Source organism: Lissotriton vulgaris, chromosome 8, assembly GCF_964263255.1.
Source record: "Lissotriton vulgaris chromosome 8, aLisVul1.2, whole genome shotgun sequence".
In the NCBI taxonomy this organism is placed as follows: domain Eukaryota; kingdom Metazoa; phylum Chordata; class Amphibia; order Caudata; family Salamandridae; genus Lissotriton; species Lissotriton vulgaris.
The window spans coordinates 153839975-153856772 of NC_141696.1; the positions used below are offsets into that span (position 1 = coordinate 153839975).

General features: G+C 43.7%; 16 non-coding genes across 16 annotated transcripts; all 16 read right to left on the reverse strand.

Moving 5' to 3' along the window:
- Nucleotides 1-369: 369 nt before the first annotated feature.
- TRNAL-UAG (transfer RNA leucine (anticodon UAG)) lies at nt 370-452 on the reverse strand. Its single transcript has one exon. It is a non-coding gene; the product is annotated as a tRNA-Leu (tRNA).
- Nucleotides 453-1476: 1024 nt separating this feature from the next.
- Nucleotides 1477-1559, reverse strand: TRNAL-AAG (transfer RNA leucine (anticodon AAG)). Its single transcript has one exon. It is a non-coding gene; the product is annotated as a tRNA-Leu (tRNA).
- A 191-nt stretch (nt 1560-1750) lies between these two features.
- TRNAL-CAG (transfer RNA leucine (anticodon CAG)) lies at nt 1751-1833 on the reverse strand. Its single transcript has one exon. It is a non-coding gene; the product is annotated as a tRNA-Leu (tRNA).
- A 632-nt stretch (nt 1834-2465) lies between these two features.
- Nucleotides 2466-2548, reverse strand: TRNAL-UAG (transfer RNA leucine (anticodon UAG)). Its single transcript has one exon. It is a non-coding gene; the product is annotated as a tRNA-Leu (tRNA).
- Nucleotides 2549-4561: 2013 nt separating this feature from the next.
- On the reverse strand, nt 4562-4644 carry TRNAL-UAG (transfer RNA leucine (anticodon UAG)). The gene has a single exon. It is a non-coding gene; the product is annotated as a tRNA-Leu (tRNA).
- A 1024-nt stretch (nt 4645-5668) lies between these two features.
- Nucleotides 5669-5751, reverse strand: TRNAL-AAG (transfer RNA leucine (anticodon AAG)). Its single transcript has one exon. It is a non-coding gene; the product is annotated as a tRNA-Leu (tRNA).
- A 906-nt stretch (nt 5752-6657) lies between these two features.
- On the reverse strand, nt 6658-6740 carry TRNAL-UAG (transfer RNA leucine (anticodon UAG)). Its single transcript has one exon. It is a non-coding gene; the product is annotated as a tRNA-Leu (tRNA).
- Nucleotides 6741-7764: 1024 nt separating this feature from the next.
- Nucleotides 7765-7847, reverse strand: TRNAL-AAG (transfer RNA leucine (anticodon AAG)). The gene has a single exon. It is a non-coding gene; the product is annotated as a tRNA-Leu (tRNA).
- A 906-nt stretch (nt 7848-8753) lies between these two features.
- Nucleotides 8754-8836, reverse strand: TRNAL-UAG (transfer RNA leucine (anticodon UAG)). Its single transcript has one exon. It is a non-coding gene; the product is annotated as a tRNA-Leu (tRNA).
- Nucleotides 8837-9860: 1024 nt separating this feature from the next.
- TRNAL-AAG (transfer RNA leucine (anticodon AAG)) lies at nt 9861-9943 on the reverse strand. The gene has a single exon. It is a non-coding gene; the product is annotated as a tRNA-Leu (tRNA).
- Nucleotides 9944-10134: 191 nt separating this feature from the next.
- On the reverse strand, nt 10135-10217 carry TRNAL-CAG (transfer RNA leucine (anticodon CAG)). The gene has a single exon. It is a non-coding gene; the product is annotated as a tRNA-Leu (tRNA).
- Nucleotides 10218-10849: 632 nt separating this feature from the next.
- Nucleotides 10850-10932, reverse strand: TRNAL-UAG (transfer RNA leucine (anticodon UAG)). Its single transcript has one exon. It is a non-coding gene; the product is annotated as a tRNA-Leu (tRNA).
- Nucleotides 10933-13088: 2156 nt separating this feature from the next.
- On the reverse strand, nt 13089-13171 carry TRNAL-UAG (transfer RNA leucine (anticodon UAG)). The gene has a single exon. It is a non-coding gene; the product is annotated as a tRNA-Leu (tRNA).
- Nucleotides 13172-14195: 1024 nt separating this feature from the next.
- Nucleotides 14196-14278, reverse strand: TRNAL-AAG (transfer RNA leucine (anticodon AAG)). The gene has a single exon. It is a non-coding gene; the product is annotated as a tRNA-Leu (tRNA).
- A 906-nt stretch (nt 14279-15184) lies between these two features.
- On the reverse strand, nt 15185-15267 carry TRNAL-UAG (transfer RNA leucine (anticodon UAG)). Its single transcript has one exon. It is a non-coding gene; the product is annotated as a tRNA-Leu (tRNA).
- Nucleotides 15268-16291: 1024 nt separating this feature from the next.
- TRNAL-AAG (transfer RNA leucine (anticodon AAG)) lies at nt 16292-16374 on the reverse strand. Its single transcript has one exon. It is a non-coding gene; the product is annotated as a tRNA-Leu (tRNA).
- Nucleotides 16375-16798: the final 424 nt, after the last annotated feature.

Below are 16798 nucleotides of genomic sequence, written 5' to 3' on the forward strand. Positions count from 1 at the left end.
AATTTCAATGTCAAAACATAGGGTGGAATACGCAAATCTAAGCAGCCCCTGATCACAGCCCTGAGGAAATTGCCGTAAGTGTGCTGGAGTCCAACTGTCTACCAGATGCTAGGCATTCTTCCATATTTGCATGGCCTGTCTGGCCAGGGCATACAAGAGCATGACTCTTCCAGATGAGCTCTTACATGGGTCCTATGCTCATATAGTAAGGACTGCACTTTGTCAGCAAGACTTTATACAACCGAAATATATGAGAAACCCCAGCTCTCTTGACTAGATGAGGACGGAATCACATCCCAGGTGAAGACCAACAGATGCAACTTCCATCAGATGTTAACCTGAAAAAGGAGATTACATCTCCAAAAGTCATGTCAGAAGTGGGATTCGAACCCACGCCTCCAGAGGAGACTGCGGCCTAAACACAGCGCCTTAGACCACTCGGCCATCCTGACAGTGCAGAGTCTTAAGAAATGTATAAAAGTCACTCAGAAATTTCTGCCTCCATGCAAGCCTGAAATAATTTAAACCTTCAAACACAAGGTGCAACTTTATGCACAGGACAATAAACACAGAAGATCACATGTGAAAGCATTTCATTTCACAGCTGTACCATTTTTATGCTTTTAGAATACCTCATACTTCTCACCAGCTATTTAGGGTCCTGTATCCTACTCACAAAATTACCTTGCCTGCGACCTCTCTCTCTACACAAACAACTACTGCACAGGAAGTAGGAAGGCAGAAGGTGGGGCATATTATGCAAATGTATGCTGTCATTGTGCCTTGCAGATTCATGCAGGATTTCTAGATCCTTGCTGGATACAAGAGAGCAGACCTTGTTTCAGATCAACTGTCCCTAGCAGGAAACGTCTGAGCACATGCAGTCTTTTGCTCTCTAGCCCCTGGCCTGGGACTTACCCTCACTGGCTGAGGCGTGAATTTCTGCATACCAACGTTGCATAGATGGTACGTTTGTGGTCGGTTTGGGATGGGTGGGAGGTCAAAAGCAGGGAAAAGTATGTCGCCTTCACTTCTAGTCTCCTCTTCTAGGCATACCTGCCGTTCACTCACTCTGTCTTTGTTTCATTCTCTCCTTCCTCAACACCCCTTCTCACTCACTCGCTCTATCACTTGTGCTCTTTCCCCTTGCTCTGCATTTCATAGTGGAAACATCTCTTGAATGGAGCATTAGAAAATGAGGTTACATAAAATTAACAATCTACTTATTGGAAACCAAAAATATCACAAGACTGAATGTAACCCATTTCATTAATAAAAGGGACTTTTTAAGCACCCCCCAAAAAACACATAAAACACCACGAGTGCTAGAAGAATATTATACGAGCTTGAAGACAGAATTGGGCAAATTAATTTGCAGTTGAAACTGAAGTTTGTTACTTATTCAGATATTATATGCACTGCCAATTTTTAGCTGAGATTCTAAAAGAACTCAGAGACAAAATGGACTTAAAGTTTTGTCAGAAGTGGGATTCGAACCCACGCCTCCAGGTGAGACTGCGGCCTTAACGCAGCGCCTTAGACCACTCGGCCATCCTGACCACATTTGCTTGATCATCTACAGAGAGGGAAAGATATTGTGAACCAAAAAAAGCACACAACTTAGGTCATGAGTGGCTAGAGCAAGAAAAAAACTCACTGCACTTTTCCAAGTAGACAACCATATAAGCCCATGTGAGGGAAATTATCTGATTTTTTCTCTCCCAAGAAAAAAGTAGAGTAAACACACAATTGTCAGAAGTGGGATTTGAACCCACGCCTCCAGAAGAGACTGCGACCTGAACGCAGCGCCTTAGACCACTCGGCCATCCTGACTTGCATTTGTGGACCCTTCCACAGGCCAGACAGCCATGCAAGTGGGGTACCGAAAAGGCATGCCCTCAATTTATTTATCCTATTATAAGTACTTCCAACAGATCTTTGAACAATCCATAGAGAGCAGTACCTATGAAGAACTCTTTAGACCTTTAAGGCGTACAAAGAGAAAGTGCTATTAACCAGCCACTTGAAAGGCCCAAAGCTGCTTTGAAATTGAGTCAACAGCCACCTCTTGGCTAGCTAAAGCAAATTCAACAAGGAATTTCAATGTCACAACATAGGGTGGAATACGCAAATCTAAGCAGCCCCTGATCACAGCCCTGAGGAAATTGCCGTAAGTGTGCTGGAGTCCAACTGTCTACCAGATGCTAGGCATTCTTCCATATTTGCATGGCCTGTCTGGCTAGGGCATACAAGAGCATGACTCTTCCAGATGAGCTCTTACATGGGTCCTATGCTCATATAGTAAGGACTGCACTTTGTCAGCAAGACTTTATACAACCGAAATATATGAGAAACCCCAGCTCTCTTGACTAGATGAGGACGGAATCACATCCCAGGTGAAGACCAACAGATGCAACTTCCATCAGATGTTAACCTGAAAAAGGAGATTACATCTCCAAAAGTCATGTCAGAAGTGGGATTCGAACCCACGCCTCCAGAGGAGACTGCGGCCTAAACACAGCGCCTTAGACCACTCGGCCATCCTGACAGTGCAGAGTCTTAAGAAATGTATAAAAGTCACTCAGAAATTTCTGCCTCCATGCAAGCCTGAAATAATTTAAACCTTCAAACACAAGGTGCAACTTTATGCACAGGACAATAAACACAGAAGATCACATGTGAAAGCATTTCATTTCACAGGTGTACAATTTTTATGCTTTTAGAATACCTCATACCTCTCACCAGCTATTTAGGGTCCTGTATCCTACTCACAAAATTACCTTGCCTGCGACCTCTCTCTCTACACAAACAACTACTGCACAGGAAGTAGGAAGGCAGAAGGTGGGGCATATTATGCAAATGTATGCTGTCATTGTGCCTTGCAGATTCATGCAGGATTTCTAGATCCTTGCTGGATACAAGAGAGCAGACCTTGTTTCAGATCAACTGTCCCTAGCAGGGAACGTCTGAGCACATGCAGTCTTTTGCTCTCTAGCCCCTGGCCTGGGACTTACCCTCACTGGCTGAGGCGTGAATTTCTGCATACCAACGTTGCATAGATGGTACGTTTGTGGTCGGTTTGGGATGGGTGGGAGGTCAAAAGCAGGGAAAAGTATGTCGCCTTCACTTCTAGTCTCCTCTTCTAGGCCTACCTGCCGTTCACTCACTCTGTCTTTGTTTCATTCTCTCCTTCCTCAACACCCCTTCTCACTCACTCGCTCTATCACTTGTGCTCTTTCCCCTTGCTCTGCATTTCATAGTGGAAACATCTCTTGAATGGAGCATTAGAAAATGAGGTTACATAAAATTAACAATCTACTTATTGGAAACCAAAAATATCACAAGACTGAATGTAACCCATTTCATTAATAAAAGGGACTTTTTAAGCACCCCCCAAAAAACACATAAAACACCACGAGTGCTAGAAGAATATTATACGAGCTTGAAGACAGAATTGGGCAAATTAATTTGCAGTTGAAACTGAAGTTTGTTACTTATTCAGATATTATATGCACTGCCAATTTTTAGCTGAGATTCTAAAAGAACTCAGAGACAAAATAGACTTAAAGTTTTGTCAGAAGTGGGATTCGAACCCACGCCTCCAGGAGAGACTGCTGCCTTAACGCAGCGCCTTAGACCACTCGGCCATCCTGACCACGTTTACTTGATCATCTACAGAGAGGGAAAGATATTGTGAACCAAAAAAAGCAGCCATCTTAGGTCATGAGTGGCTAGAGCAAGAAAAAAACTCACTGCACTTTTCCAAGTAGACAACCATATAAGCCCATGTGAGGGAAATGATCAGATTTTTTCTCTCTCAAGAAAAAAGTAGAGTAAACACACAATTGTCAGAAGTGGGATTTGAACCCACGCCTCCAGAAGAGACTGCGACCTGAACGCAGCGCCTTAGACCACCCGGCCATCATGACTTGCATTTGTGGAACCTTCCACAGGCCAGACAGCCATGCAAGTGGGGTACCGAAAAGGCATGCCCTCAATTTATTTATCCTATTATAAGTACTTCCAACAGATCTTTGAACAATCCATAGAGAGCAGTACCTATGAAGAACTCTTTAGACCTTTAAGGCGTACAAAGAGAAAGTGCTATTAACCAGCCACTTGAAAGGCCCAAAGCTGCTTTGAAATTGAGTCAACAGCCACCTCTTGGCTAGCTAAAGCAAATTCAACAAGGAATTTCAATGTCACAACATAGGGTGGAATACGCAAATCTAAGCAGCCCCTGATCACAGCCCTGAGGAAATTGCCGTAAGTGTGCTGGAGTCCAACTGTCTACCAGATGCTAGGCATTCTTCCATATTTGCATGGCCTGTCTGGCCAGGGCATACAAGAGCATGACTCTTCCAGATGAGCTCTTACATGGGTCCTATGCTCATATAGTAAGGACTGCACTTTGTCAGCAAGACTTTATACAACCGAAATATATGAGAAACCCCAGCTCTCTTGACTAGATGAGGACGGAATCACATCCCAGGTGAAGACCAACAGATGCAACTTCCATCAGATGTTAACCTGAAAAACGAGATTACATCTCCAAAAGTCATGTCAGAAGTGGGATTCGAACCCACGCCTCCAGAGGAGACTGCGGCCTAAACACAGTGCCTTAGACCACTCGGCCATCCTGACAGTGCAGAGTCTTAAGAAATGTATAAAAGTCACTCAGAAATTTCTGCCTCCATGCAAGCCTGAAATAATTTAAACCTTCAAACACAAGGTGCAACTTTATGCACAGGACAATAAACACAGAAGATCACATGTGAAAGCATTTCATTTCACTGGTGTACAATTTTTATGCTTTTAAAATACCTCATACCTCTCACCAGCTATTTAGGGTCCTGTATCCTACTCACAAAATTACCTTGCCTGCGACCTCTCTCTCTACACAAACAACTACTGCACAGGAAGTAGGAAGGCAGAAGGTGGGGCATATTATGCAAATGTATGCTGTCATTGTGCCTTGCAGATTCATGCAGGATTTCTAGATCCTTGCTGGATACAAGAGAGCAGACCTTGTTTCAGATCAACTGTCCCTAGCAGGGAACGTCTGAGCACATGCAGTCTTTTGCTCTCTAGCCCCTGGCCTGGGACTTACCCTCACTGGCTGAGGCGTGAATTTCTGCATACCAACGTTGCATAGATGGTACGTTTGTGGTCGGTTTGGGATGGGTGGGAGGTCAAAAGCAGGGAAAAGTATGTCGCCTTCACTTCTAGTCTCCTCTTCTAGGCCTACCTGCCGTTCACTCACTCTGTCTTTGTTTCATTCTCTCCTTCCTCAACACCCCTTCTCACTCACTCGCTCTATCACTTGTGCTCTTTCCCCTTGCTCTGCATTTCATAGTGGAAACATCTCTTGAATGGAGCATTAGAAAATGAGGTTACATAAAATTAACAATCTACTTATTGGAAACCAAAAATATCACAAGACTGAATGTAACCCATTTCATTAATAAAAGGGACTTTTTAAGCACCCCCCAAAAAACACATAAAACACCACGAGTGCTAGAAGAATATTATACGAGCTTGAAGACAGAATTGGGCAAATTAATTTGCAGTTGAAACTGAAGTTTGTTACTTATTCAGATATTATATGCACTGCCAATTTTTAGCTGAGATTCTAAAAGAACTCAGAGACAAAATGGACTTAAAGTTTTGTCAGAAGTGGGATTCGAACCCATGCCTCCAGGAGAGACTGCGGCCTTAACGCAGCGCCTTAGACCACTCGGCCATCCTGACCACATTTGCTTGTTTATCTACAGAGAGGGAAAGATATTGTGAACCAAAAAAAGCACACATCTTAGGTCATGAGTGGCTAGAGCAAGAAAAAAACTCACTGCACTTTTCCAAGTAGACAACCATATAAGCCCATGTGAGGGAAATGATCAGATTTTTTCTCTCTCAAGAAAAAAGTAGAGTAAACACACAATTGTCAGAAGTGGGATTTGAACCCACGCCTCCAGAAGAGACTGCGACCTGAACACAGCGCCTTAGACCACCCGGCCATCCTGACTTGCATTTGTGGAACCTTCCACAGGCCAGACAGCCATGCAAGTGGGGTACCGAAAAGGCATGCCCTCAATTTATTTATCCTATTATAAGTACTTCCAACAGATCTTTGAACAATCCATAGAGAGCAGTACCTATGAAGAACTCTTTAGACCTTTAAGGCGTACAAAGAGAAAGTGCTATTAACCAGCCACTTGAAAGGCCCAAAGCTGCTTTGAAATTGAGTCAACAGCCACCTCTTGGCTAGCTAAAGCAAATTCAACAAGGAATTTCAATGTCACAACATAGGGTGGAATACGCAAATCTAAGCAGCCCCTGATCACAGCCCTGAGGAAATTGCCGTAAGTGTGCTGGAGTCCAACTGTCTACCAGATGCTAGGCATTCTTCCATATTTGCATGGCCTGTCTGGCCAGGGCATACAAGAGCATGACTCTTCCAGATGAGCTCTTACATGGGTCCTATGCTCATATAGTAAGGACTGCACTTTGTCAGCAAGACTTTATACAACCGAAATATATGAGAAACCCCAGCTCTCTTGACTAGATGAGGACGGAATCACATTCCAGGTGAAGACCAACAGATGCAACTTCCATCAGATGTTAACCTGAAAAAGGAGATTACATCTCCAAAAGTCATGTCAGAAGTGGGATTCGAACCCACGCCTCCAGAGGAGACTGCGGCCTAAACACAGCGCCTTAGACCACTCGGCCATCCTGACAGTGCAGAGTCTTAAGAAATGTATAAAAGTCACTCAGAAATTTCTGCCTCCATGCAAGCCTGAAATAATTTAAACCTTCAAACACAAGGTGCAACTTTATGCACAGGACAATAAACACAGAAGATCACATGTGAAAGCATTTCATTTCACAGCTGTACCATTTTTATGCTTTTAGAATACCTCATACCTCTCACCAGCTATTTAGGGTCCTGTATCCTACTCACAAAATTACCTTGCCTGCGACCTCTCTCTCTACACAAACAACTACTGCACAGGAAGTAGGAAGGCAGAAGGTGGGGCATATTATGCAAATGTATGCTGTCATTGTGCCTTGCAGATTCATGCAGGATTTCTAGATCCTTGCTGGATACAAGAGAGCAGACCTTGTTTCAGATCAACTGTCCCTAGCAGGGAACTTCTGAGCACATGCAGTCTTTTGCTCTCTAGCCCCTGGCCTGGGACTTACCCTCACTGGCTGAGGCGTGAATTTCTGCATACCAACGTTGCATAGATGGTACGTTTGTGGTCGGTTTGGGATGGGTGGGAGGTCAAAAGCATGGAAAAGTATGTCGCCTTCACTTCTAGTCTCATCTTCTAGGCCTACCTGCCGTTCACTCACTCTGTCTTTGTTTCATTCTCTCCTTCCTCAACACCCCTTCTCACTCACTCGCTCTATCACTTGTGCTCTTTCCCCTTGCTCTGCATTTCATAGTGGAAACATCTCTTGAATGGAGCATTAGAAAATGAGGTTACATAAAATTAACAATCTACTTATTGGAAACCAAAAATATCACAAGACTGAATGTAACCCATTTCATTAATAAAAGGGACTTTTTAAGCACCCCCCAAAAAACACATAAAACACCACGAGTGCTAGAAGAATATTATACGAGCTTGAAGACAGAATTGGGCAAATTAATTTGCAGTTGAAACTGAAGTTTGTTACTTATTCAGATATTATATGCACTGCCAATTTTTAGCTGAGATTCTAAAAGAACTCAGAGACAAAATGGACTTAAAGTTTTGTCAGAAGTGGGATTCGAACCCATGCCTCCAGGAGAGACTGCGGCCTTAACGCAGCGCCTTAGACCACTCGGCCATCCTGACCACATTTGCTTGTTTATCTACAGAGAGGGAAAGATATTGTGAACCAAAAAAAGCACACATCTTAGGTCATGAGTGGCTAGAGCAAGAAAAAAACTCACTGCACTTTTCCAAGTAGACAACCATATAAGCCCATGTGAGGGAAATGATCAGATTTTTTCTCTCTCAAGAAAAAAGTAGAGTAAACACACAATTCTCAGAAGTGGGATTTGAACCCACGCCTCCAGAAGAGACTGCGACCTGAACGCAGCGCCTTAGACCACCCGGCCATCCTGACTTGCATTTGTGGAACCTTCCACAGGCCAGACAGCCATGCAAGTGGGGTACCGAAAAGGCATGCCCTCAATTTATTTATCCTATTATAAGTACTTCCAACAGATCTTTGAACAATCCATAGAGAGCAGTACCTATGAAGAACTCTTTAGACCTTTAAGGCGTACAAAGAGAAAGTGCTATTAACCAGCCACTTGAAAGGCCCAAAGCTGCTTTGAAATTGAGTCAACAGCCACCTCTTGGCTAGCTAAAGCAAATTCAACAAGGAATTTCAATGTCACAACATAGGGTGGAATACGCAAATCTAAGCAGCCCCTGATCACAGCCCTGAGGAAATTGCCGTAAGTGTGCTGGAGTCCAACTGTCTACCAGATGCTAGGCATTCTTCCATATTTGCATGGCCTGTCTGGCCAGGGCATACAAGAGCATGACTCTTCCAGATGAGCTCTTACATGGGTCCTATGCTCATATAGTAAGGACTGCACTTTGTCAGCAAGACTTTATACAACCGAAATATATGAGAAACCCCAGCTCTCTTGACTAGATGAGGACGGAATCACATCCCAGGTGAAGACCAACAGATGCAACTTCCATCAGATGTTAACCTGAAAAAGGAGATTACATCTCCAAAAGTCATGTCAGAAGTGGGATTCGAACCCACGCCTCCAGAGGAGACTGCGGCCTAAACACAGCACCTTAGACCACTCGGCCATCCTGACAGTGCAGAGTCTTAAGAAATGTATAAAAGTCACTCAGAAATTTCTGCCTCCATGCAAGCCTGAAATAATTTAAACCTTCAAACACAAGGTGCAACTTTATGCACAGGACAATAAACACAGAAGATCACATGTGAAAGCATTTCATTTCACAGCTGTACCATTTTTATGCTTTTAGAATACCTCATACCTCTCACCAGCTATTTAGGGTCCTGTATCCTACTCACAAAATTACCTTGCCTGCGACCTCTCTCTCTACACAAACAACTACTGCACAGGAAGTAGGAAGGCAGAAGGTGGGGCATATTATGCAAATGTATGCTGTCATTGTGCCTTGCAGATTCATGCAGGATTTCTAGATCCTTGCTGGATACAAGAGAGCAGACCTTGTTTCAGATCAACTGTCCCTAGCAGGAAACGTCTGAGCACATGCAGTCTTTTGCTCTCTAGCCCCTGGCCTGGGACTTACCCTCACTGGCTGAGGCGTGAATTTCTGCATACCAACGTTGCATAGATGGTACGTTTGTGGTCGGTTTGGGATGGGTGGGAGGTCAAAAGCAGGGAAAAGTATGTCGCCTTCACTTCTAGTCTCCTCTTCTAGGCATACCTGCCGTTCACTCACTCTGTCTTTGTTTCATTCTCTCCTTCCTCAACACCCCTTCTCACTCACTCGCTCTATCACTTGTGCTCTTTCCCCTTGCTCTGCATTTCATAGTGGAAACATCTCTTGAATGGAGCATTAGAAAATGAGGTTACATAAAATTAACAATCTACTTATTGAAAACCAAAAATATCACAAGACTGAATGTAACCCATTTCATTAATAAAAGGGACTTTTTAAGCACCCCCCAAAAAACACATAAAACACCACGAGTGCTAGAAGAATATTATACGAGCTTGAAGACAGAATTGGGCAAATTAATTTGCAGTTGAAACTGAAGTTTGTTACTTATTCAGATATTATATGCACTGCCAATTTTTAGCTGAGATTCTAAAAGAACTCAGAGACAAAATGGACTTAAAGTTTTGTCAGAAGTGGGATTCGAACCCACGCCTCCAGGTGAGACTGCGGCCTTAACGCAGCGCCTTAGACCACTCGGCCATCCTGACCACATTTGCTTGATCATCTACAGAGAGGGAAAGATATTGTGAACCAAAAAAAGCACACAACTTAGGTCATGAGTGGCTAGAGCAAGAAAAAAACTCACTGCACTTTTCCAAGTAGACAACCATATAAGCCCATGTGAGGGAAATTATCTGATTTTTTCTCTCCCAAGAAAAAAGTAGAGTAAACACACAATTGTCAGAAGTGGGATTTGAACCCACGCCTCCAGAAGAGACTGCGACCTGAACGCAGCGCCTTAGACCACTCGGCCATCCTGACTTGCATTTGTGGACCCTTCCACAGGCCAGACAGCCATGCAAGTGGGGTACCGAAAAGGCATGCCCTCAATTTATTTATCCTATTATAAGTACTTCCAACAGATCTTTGAACAATCCATAGAGAGCAGTACCTATGAAGAACTCTTTAGACCTTTAAGGCGTACAAAGAGAAAGTGCTATTAACCAGCCACTTGAAAGGCCCAAAGCTGCTTTGAAATTGAGTCAACAGCCACCTCTTGGCTAGCTAAAGCAAATTCAACAAGGAATTTCAATGTCACAACATAGGGTGGAATACGCAAATCTAAGCAGCCCCTGATCACAGCCCTGAGGAAATTGCCGTAAGTGTGCTGGAGTCCAACTGTCTACCAGATGCTAGGCATTCTTCCATATTTGCATGGCCTGTCTGGCTAGGGCATACAAGAGCATGACTCTTCCAGATGAGCTCTTACATGGGTCCTATGCTCATATAGTAAGGACTGCACTTTGTCAGCAAGACTTTATACAACCGAAATATATGAGAAACCCCAGCTCTCTTGACTAGATGAGGACGGAATCACATCCCAGGTGAAGACCAACAGATGCAACTTCCATCAGATGTTAACCTGAAAAAGGAGATTACATCTCCAAAAGTCATGTCAGAAGTGGGATTCGAACCCACGCCTCCAGAGGAGACTGCGGCCTAAACACAGCGCCTTAGACCACTCGGCCATCCTGACAGTGCAGAGTCTTAACCCCTTCGGTGCTCATGACGAGCTCAGCTCGTCATGATGCACGGTGCTCGTGTGGTCATGACGAGCTGAGCTCGTCATGACCACACCCATTTCTATTATGGCCCAGCACAGGGGAGGAATAACAGTAGCAGCCAAGGTGTTAAGAAATGTATAAAAGTCACTCAGAAATTTCTGCCTCCATGCAAGCCTGAAATAATTTAAACCTTCAAACACAAGGTGCAACTTTATGCACAGGACAATAAACACAGAAGATCACATGTGAAAGCATTTCATTTCACAGGTGTACAATTTTTATGCTTTTAGAATACCTCATACCTCTCACCAGCTATTTAGGGTCCTGTATCCTACTCACAAAATTACCTTGCCTGCGACCTCTCTCTCTACACAAACAACTACTGCACAGGAAGTAGGAAGGCAGAAGGTGGGGCATATTATGCAAATGTATGCTGTCATTGTGCCTTGCAGATTCATGCAGGATTTCTAGATCCTTGCTGGATACAAGAGAGCAGACCTTGTTTCAGATCAACTGTCCCTAGCAGGGAACGTCTGAGCACATGCAGTCTTTTGCTCTCTAGCCCCTGGCCTGGGACTTACCCTCACTGGCTGAGGCGTGAATTTCTGCATACCAACGTTGCATAGATGGTACGTTTGTGGTCGGTTTGGGATGGGTGGGAGGTCAAAAGCAGGGAAAAGTATGTCGCCTTCACTTCTAGTCTCCTCTTCTAGGCCTACCTGCCGTTCACTCACTCTGTCTTTGTTTCATTCTCTCCTTCCTCAACACCCCTTCTCACTCACTCGCTCTATCACTTGTGCTCTTTCCCCTTGCTCTGCATTTCATAGTGGAAACATCTCTTGAATGGAGCATTAGAAAATGAGGTTACATAAAATTAACAATCTACTTATTGGAAACCAAAAATATCACAAGACTGAATGTAACCCATTTCATTAATAAAAGGGACTTTTTAAGCACCCCCCAAAAAACACATAAAACACCACGAGTGCTAGAAGAATATTATACGAGCTTGAAGACAGAATTGGGCAAATTAATTTGCAGTTGAAACTGAAGTTTGTTACTTATTCAGATATTATATGCACTGCCAATTTTTAGCTGAGATTCTAAAAGAACTCAGAGACAAAATAGACTTAAAGTTTTGTCAGAAGTGGGATTCGAACCCACGCCTCCAGGAGAGACTGCTGCCTTAACGCAGCGCCTTAGACCACTCGGCCATCCTGACCACGTTTACTTGATCATCTACAGAGAGGGAAAGATATTGTGAACCAAAAAAAGCAGCCATCTTAGGTCATGAGTGGCTAGAGCAAGAAAAAAACTCACTGCACTTTTCCAAGTAGACAACCATATAAGCCCATGTGAGGGAAATGATCAGATTTTTTCTCTCTCAAGAAAAAAGTAGAGTAAACACACAATTGTCAGAAGTGGGATTTGAACCCACGCCTCCAGAAGAGACTGCGACCTGAACGCAGCGCCTTAGACCACCCGGCCATCATGACTTGCATTTGTGGAACCTTCCACAGGCCAGACAGCCATGCAAGTGGGGTACCGAAAAGGCATGCCCTCAATTTATTTATCCTATTATAAGTACTTCCAACAGATCTTTGAACAATCCATAGAGAGCAGTACCTATGAAGAACTCTTTAGACCTTTAAGGCGTACAAAGAGAAAGTGCTATTAACCAGCCACTTGAAAGGCCCAAAGCTGCTTTGAAATTGAGTCAACAGCCACCTCTTGGCTAGCTAAAGCAAATTCAACAAGGAATTTCAATGTCACAACATAGGGTGGAATACGCAAATCTAAGCAGCCCCTGATCACAGCCCTGAGGAAATTGCCGTAAGTGTGCTGGAGTCCAACTGTCTACCAGATGCTAGGCATTCTTCCATATTTGCATGGCCTGTCTGGCCAGGGCATACAAGAGCATGACTCTTCCAGATGAGCTCTTACATGGGTCCTATGCTCATATAGTAAGGACTGCACTTTGTCAGCAAGACTTTATACAACCGAAATATATGAGAAACCCCAGCTCTCTTGACTAGATGAGGACGGAATCACATCCCAGGTGAAGACCAACAGATGCAACTTCCATCAGATGTTAACCTGAAAAACGAGATTACATCTCCAAAAGTCATGTCAGAAGTGGGATTCGAACCCACGCCTCCAGAGGAGACTGCGGCCTAAACACAGTGCCTTAGACCACTCAGCCATCCTGACAGTGCAGAGTCTTAAGAAATGTATAAAAGTCACTCAGAAATTTCTGCCTCCATGCAAGCCTGAAATAATTTAAACCTTCAAACACAAGGTGCAACTTTATGCACAGGACAATAAACACAGAAGATCACATGTGAAAGCATTTCATTTCACTGGTGTACAATTTTTATGCTTTTAAAATACCTCATACCTCTCACCAGCTATTTAGGGTCCTGTATCCTACTCACAAAATTACCTTGCCTGCGACCTCTCTCTCTACACAAACAACTACTGCACAGGAAGTAGGAAGGCAGAAGGTGGGGCATATTATGCAAATGTATGCTGTCATTGTGCCTTGCAGATTCATGCAGGATTTCTAGATCCTTGCTGGATACAAGAGAGCAGACCTTGTTTCAGATCAACTGTCCCTAGCAGGGAACGTCTGAGCACATGCAGTCTTTTGCTCTCTAGCCCCTGGCCTGGGACTTACCCTCACTGGCTGAGGCGTGAATTTCTGCATACCAACGTTGCATAGATGGTACGTTTGTGGTCGGTTTGGGATGGGTGGGAGGTCAAAAGCAGGGAAAAGTATGTCGCCTTCACTTCTAGTCTCCTCTTCTAGGCCTACCTGCCGTTCACTCACTCTGTCTTTGTTTCATTCTCTCCTTCCTCAACACCCCTTCTCACTCACTCGCTCTATCACTTGTGCTCTTTCCCCTTGCTCTGCATTTCATAGTGGAAACATCTCTTGAATGGAGCATTAGAAAATGAGGTTACATAAAATTAACAATCTACTTATTGGAAACCAAAAATATCACAAGACTGAATGTAACCCATTTCATTAATAAAAGGGACTTTTTAAGCACCCCCCAAAAAACACATAAAACACCACGAGTGCTAGAAGAATATTATACGAGCTTGAAGACAGAATTGGGCAAATTAATTTGCAGTTGAAACTGAAGTTTGTTACTTATTCAGATATTATATGCACTGCCAATTTTTAGCTGAGATTCTAAAAGAACTCAGAGACAAAATGGACTTAAAGTTTTGTCAGAAGTGGGATTCGAACCCATGCCTCCAGGAGAGACTGCGGCCTTAACGCAGCGCCTTAGACCACTCGGCCATCCTGACCACATTTGCTTGTTTATCTACAGAGAGGGAAAGATATTGTGAACCAAAAAAAGCACACATCTTAGGTCATGAGTGGCTAGAGCAAGAAAAAAACTCACTGCACTTTTCCAAGTAGACAACCATATAAGCCCATGTGAGGGAAATGATCAGATTTTTTCTCTCTCAAGAAAAAAGTAGAGTAAACACACAATTGTCAGAAGTGGGATTTGAACCCACGCCTCCAGAAGAGACTGCGACCTGAACACAGCGCCTTAGACCACCCGGCCATCCTGACTTGCATTTGTGGAACCTTCCACAGGCCAGACAGCCATGCAAGTGGGGTACCGAAAAGGCATGCCCTCAATTTATTTATCCTATTATAAGTACTTCCAACAGATCTTTGAACAATCCATAGAGAGCAGTACCTATGAAGAACTCTTTAGACCTTTAAGGCGTACAAAGAGAAAGTGCTATTAACCAGCCACTTGAAAGGCCCAAAGCTGCTTTGAAATTGAGTCAACAGCCACCTCTTGGCTAGCTAAAGCAAATTCAACAAGGAATTTCAATGTCACAACATAGGGTGGAATACGCAAATCTAAGCAGCCCCTGATCACAGCCCTGAGGAAATTGCCGTAAGTGTGCTGGAGTCCAACTGTCTACCAGATGCTAGGCATTCTTCCATATTTGCATGGCCTGTCTGGCCAGGGCATACAAGAGCATGACTCTTCCAGATGAGCTCTTACATGGGTCCTATGCTCATATAGTAAGGACTGCACTTTGTCAGCAAGACTTTATACAACCGAAATATATGAGAAACCCCAGCTCTCTTGACTAGATGAGGACGGAATCACATCCCAGGTGAAGACCAACAGATGCAACTTCCATCAGATGTTAACCTGAAAAAGGAGATTACATCTCCAAAAGTCATGTCAGAAGTGGGATTCGAACCCACGCCTCCAGAGGAGACTGCGGCCTAAACACAGCGCCTTAGACCACTCGGCCATCCTGACAGTGCAGAGTCTTAAGAAATGTATAAAAGTCACTCAGAAATTTCTGCCTCCATGCAAGCCTGAAATAATTTAAACCTTCAAACACAAGGTGCAACTTTATGCACAGGACAATAAACACAGAAGATCACATGTGAAAGCATTTCATTTCACAGCTGTACCATTTTTATGCTTTTAGAATACCTCATACCTCTCACCAGCTATTTAGGGTCCTGTATCCTACTCACAAAATTACCTTGCCTGCGACCTCTCTCTCTACACAAACAACTACTGCACAGGAAGTAGGAAGGCAGAAGGTGGGGCATATTATGCAAATGTATGCTGTCATTGTGCCTTGCAGATTCATGCAGGATTTCTAGATCCTTGCTGGATACAAGAGAGCAGACCTTGTTTCAGATCAACTGTCCCTAGCAGGGAACGTCTGAGCACATGCAGTCTTTTGCTCTCTAGCCCCTGGCCTGGGACTTACCCTCACTGGCTGAGGCGTGAATTTCTGCATACCAACGTTGCATAGATGGTACGTTTGTGGTCGGTTTGGGATGGGTGGGAGGTCAAAAGCATGGAAAAGTATGTCGCCTTCACTTCTAGTCTCATCTTCTAGGCCTACCTGCCGTTCACTCACTCTGTCTTTGTTTCATTCTCTCCTTCCTCAACACCCCTTCTCACTCACTCGCTCTATCACTTGTGCTCTTTCCCCTTGCTCTGCATTTCATAGTGGAAACATCTCTTGAATGGAGCATTAGAAAATGAGGTTACATAAAATTAACAATCTACTTATTGGAAACCAAAAATATCACAAGACTGAATGTAACCCATTTCATTAATAAAAGGGACTTTTTAAGCACCCCCCAAAAAACACATAAAACACCACGAGTGCTAGAAGAATATTATACGAGCTTGAAGACAGAATTGGGCAAATTAATTTGCAGTTGAAACTGAAGTTTGTTACTTATTCAGATATTATATGCACTGCCAATTTTTAGCTGAGATTCTAAAAGAACTCAGAGACAAAATGGACTTAAAGTTTTGTCAGAAGTGGGATTCGAACCCATGCCTCCAGGAGAGACTGCGGCCTTAACGCAGCGCCTTAGACCACTCGGCCATCCTGACCACATTTGCTTGTTTATCTACAGAGAGGGAAAGATATTGTGAACCAAAAAAAGCACACATCTTAGGTCATGAGTGGCTAGAGCAAGAAAAAAACTCACTGCACTTTTCCAAGTAGACAACCATATAAGCCCATGTGAGGGAAATGATCAGATTTTTTCTCTCTCAAGAAAAAAGTAGAGTAAACACACAATTGTCAGAAGTGGGATTTGAACCCACGCCTCCAGAAGAGACTGCGACCTGAACGCAGCGCCTTAGACCACCCGGCCATCCTGACTTGCATTTGTGGAACCTTCCACAGGCCAGACAGCCATGCAAGTGGGGTACCGAAAAGGCATGCCCTCAATTTATTTATCCTATTATAAGTACTTCCAACAGATCTTTGAACAATCCATAGAGAGCAGTACCTATGAAGAACTCTTTAGAC